The sequence below is a fragment of the Fundulus heteroclitus genome, chromosome 16 (genome assembly GCF_011125445.2).
Source record: "Fundulus heteroclitus isolate FHET01 chromosome 16, MU-UCD_Fhet_4.1, whole genome shotgun sequence".
Taxonomy (NCBI): Eukaryota; Metazoa; Chordata; class Actinopteri; order Cyprinodontiformes; family Fundulidae; genus Fundulus; species Fundulus heteroclitus.
The window spans coordinates 32,716,830-32,721,082 of NC_046376.1; the positions used below are offsets into that span (position 1 = coordinate 32,716,830).

The 4,253-nt window shown below is 41.9% G+C and overlaps 1 pseudogene; it reads left to right on the plus strand.

The window, feature by feature from the left end:
* The first annotated feature begins 2,624 nt into the window (after positions 1-2,624).
* Positions 2,625-4,009, plus strand: LOC118566423 (annotated as a pseudogene).
* The last annotated feature ends 244 nt before the right edge of the window (positions 4,010-4,253 follow it).

Sequence of the window (4,253 nt, forward strand, 5' to 3'; positions counted from 1 at the left end):
AAAACAATGCTTCAGACTTATTCTGTGTAGTAGCCTACATACAAGGCGGCGGAGTAGGTTAGGGTTTACCTTCCAGAAAGATTCGCAAGACAGCTGTCACTAGACTTCTAAATGAAGGACTTTCAGGCAGCATGTTATGAACAAGCTTTTAGTCTAAGGCATTGTCAGCGGCCAGATGGTTGGTTGTAGTTTCACCTTCATCTGGTGGGGATTTTTTCCCCTCGGTTGCTTCAAAAGAGTCACTTTTTATTGGTGGTCCAATATTAAAGAAGAGATTTACAAAATACTCAAGAATTGTAAATCAAACTGAGAAGATGTTAAATTTTGTGCAGTAGTATGTGGCATATAAACAAGTATATAGTAAAAGGCTGGGTATTAGAACTGTTTTGTGCATAAATCATTTAAAGGCTTCAATGCAGAGGATTATTTAATTTCTGAGACTCTTTCATGGTTTGTGTAGAGGTTTCAGTCTCCTCTTCTTCCATGCAGGCCTGCAACTGTTACACTATCAACTGGTTCACTATATAAAAGTATTTGTCAAAGCTTGCCTGCTTTTAATTAAAAACTTCGATTGCTTCATTGAGATTTTATGTGCGGTACAGAACTGTAAACCCCCATGCATTATTTCCAGCTGCTTTACTTTGGCGTCCCTAAAAAAACCCTGTGCCGCCAATAGCTGAAAGCCATTGTGGAACAAGAGAAATCTGCTTTTTTACCTACATGCCAAATTACCAAGTGCAGACAAAAAGTGACAAGTAAGTGAAGTTTATGGTAACACATTTTAGATATTAACAGCTGCAGCGACCCGTTTCTTAAGCAGGGACAGGGAAACTTAGTTATAGATAGGAAGACTAATCAAGCCAAAACAGAGGAATACTGGAAGAAACATAGAGGCAATAACAAGACTTAACACATTTTAGCTTTGTTCCAGCAGCAGAACACTAACCAGAGGCCTATAAAATAAAATCCATACAACAGACACTGAAGCTGTGTCGTCCAAAGGTCATAAAAATAAAAGTTCAAGGAGTATCAATACTAACAAGTTACTGCAAGAGAACCCTTACTGCCTGAGATGGGATTCAGGGCTTAGAAAGCCTCAAAAGTTGCAGACTCCATTACTCAAAGGTAAAGTTATGCGAAAGATGGACCTGTTCTACAAGCTGAGCCTCTTACAGAAGCAGGGAATGTGTTTGTTATGTATTAACAAACACATGCACTGTGGCTGGTGGGTTGAGTACTCGTCTGGCTTACTCTGAGGGTTGTGGGTTCGATTCCAGCTTCCCCCTGCCACATGCGATTGTGCCCCTGGGCAAGGCACTTAACCCCAGGTTGCCTGACCGAGCTGCTCTCGGGTTTAAATGTGGTGCGTAGTGAGAGCGGACTGGGTGATGTGGCTATAGTGTACAGCGCTTTGGGTGGTCAGCATGACTGGAAAAGTGCTATATAAGTTCAGTCCATTTACCATTTAACCATCAATGAATAGAGGAGAACTACTGTATATGCTTCAAACTTCAAAAAAGTCTGAAGGTGCTGGGGATTTTTATCCATATCTGCCAGGTGCACTGTGTCAAAAAGGTAATAAAGAAAGACTATGGTTCTACTGAATGAAGAGGTTTTAAACAAAGCAGGCGTCCACGCAGACAAGCCCGTACAGGGTGAGGCATCAGAAAAGAAAAAATAGCAAAACAAGTGGAAAATTACATCAGCAGTTTGAATGTCACGCAATGCTCAGGGAAGTGAACCAAGTTCCAGTTTAGCACATTTGTGCTGTGTCCAAAAATCAATGCCGTATTCCAATACAGTCTCTCTAGTTGCAGTGGATGTCAAAAGTGTAAATGCTGCTGTATAAAATACCAGTTTCTGGCTCTAAAAAATGGAACCATGATAAAAAACATTTTAACAACTTTATGTGATATGTATCCTGTTCTTTTCAGGAGTTGTAAAAAGAAATAAAAAAAGCTCCAATGACCCAGTTGAATAAGGGTGCTCACCCTCAGAATAACCCTAACCCCAAACCACCAACAGTTATATTTCTTTTTAAAGACAAAAAAAAGAAATGTTGAAGTTTTGAAACTAGCTTTTCCTAACTTTATGTACACCACTTAACCTCATCCACCCATGCAGTTTAGCCAGTTAGGGCTGACATGGGTTCTATTAAGGAGCTGTTGGTGCTTATTTTTGCAACTGCCACCAGCTACATGACCGCCCTCACTTGTGGCTGCAAGTTTCACCTTAGTTACGATAAGAGAAAATCAGGGAAGACTTTTTAAAACCACGATTAATGATTTAATTAAACTTCGGTTCAGATGTGTTGTCTTTTTGAATGGGTACAGGGTGTTTAAAGAAGCATACTGATTGTTGCGTACACATTCCACAGAAAAATTTAAATAAATTGATATTAGTTTACTACTTTATGAAATAGTTTAATGAAATATGTTCCATCGCACGTGGCAACACAAGACCACGACAAAACGAGAAATAGTATCACTTTATCGAGTTTTGTATTACATCCTGCTTGTCTCACCATCGCTTGCTCATTGGCGGAAACTGCTGAGTTACATGACGTCAATGTCTGTCACGAGGTCTCGCGAGCGTATAAATACAGGCAGCTCCCACTGAAGAAGAACAAAGCTTCAAGGAGTTCTTGCTTCAACAGTGTTTGAACGGAACTTCCTCTTTTTTCATTGAGCCGAGCAAGCCTGCATTCCGGAGATCTCTCAACCCTGCTTCTACTTGAACACTATTTAAAATTGAACTAAAGCTTTATTTTTTTTTACCGTTCGTTTTTGTTAAAAAAACTCAAACGCCAGCCCAACATGGAATCTCAGGTGCGTCAGAACTACCACCGCGACTGCGAGGCCGCCATTAAAGGATGGTCAACATGGAGCTGTTCGCCTCCTACACCTACACTTCTATGGTAAGAATAACCTTTCACTACTGGTGTCACTAACCTGCTTATTGCTATTTTTCGTCAACCTCACTTGTTACCCCAAAATGCTGCGCTTACACTCAAGCTGCAGTTTCTTCCTAGACTCCGCCGTGACTTATGCGTCTTGACCATAGCCCGATAATGATGGCGGCGTTAAGGCTAATAACTGTTTACCTCTTTGCTTTTCCACCAGGCATATTACTTCTGCCGCGACGACGTGGCGCTGCGGGCTTCTCTCACTACTTCAAGGAGACAGCATGAGGAGAGGGAGGGAGCATGCTGAGAAGCTGCTGTCCTTCAAGAACAAGAGAGGAGCCGCATCTCTCTCAGGACGTGAAGGAAACGGAGCTGCTTTCCTAGCGCTGCAAAATATTAGAAAATGAGCCTTCTGCTCTGGTAGTGTCTGTAAATGGACACTGACGCTTTGTTCATCGGGGTAATTGCCTGCGGTGGCACCCGCACAATTTTTAAAGAACTTAAAAAAAAATGTAATTGGGGACTTGAGAAACGTATACTGAGAACCTTTTGTTTTTGCAGAAACCGGAGAGGATGAGTGGGGCAGTGGCATGGAGGCCATGCAGTGCGCCCTGCAGCTGGAGAAAATGTCAACCAGGCCCTGCTGGACCTGCACAAGCTGGCTTCTGATCACGTCGACCCCCATGTAAGTTTAATGTGGCCTTTACATGTTGTTTTAAAAATATTCTAATTAAGCATTTAATGTTTTGAATCTAATGAGAAACTCCTTTTCAGCTGTGCGACTTCCTGGGAGTCCATACTTGAACGAACAGGTGGAGGCCATCAAGAAGCTTGGAGACTACATTACCAACCTGACCCCATGGATGCCCACAACAACAGATGGCAGAGTACCTGTTTGACAAGCACACCCTGGGGTGCAAAAGCTAAAGGCCCAAAAGTCTACATGGAGTAGAAATATTCCTGAATCTACTCAATTTGCTTGGAAGCATTTCACTGATCTGTTCTAATCTGTATCTGAAGTTGTAGTGTGGCTTGTCTCCTGGTGTGTATTCAGTAGTTGGTCTTCTTGTAACTTATTTTTCTGAATAAACATTTTGAGCTGGACTTGTCTCTGACTTTAGTTCTTGGTTGGGAGGCCTAGTGCCTTCTGTTCAAAGCCTCATAAAATTTGTTCCAATGAGTCCTGATTGAAAATAAAATCCTAAAGCCCACTTAGGAGTGCTTAAAAGGTAAATCTGTTTCGTGGATAAAAGCAGCTGTGATAAACCTGCCTCGGATGAAGGAAGAAAAGGCAACCCCTGACCATGCCTCTAAGGAATGGTCTCCCTTCTGGATTCAAAAGGGTATT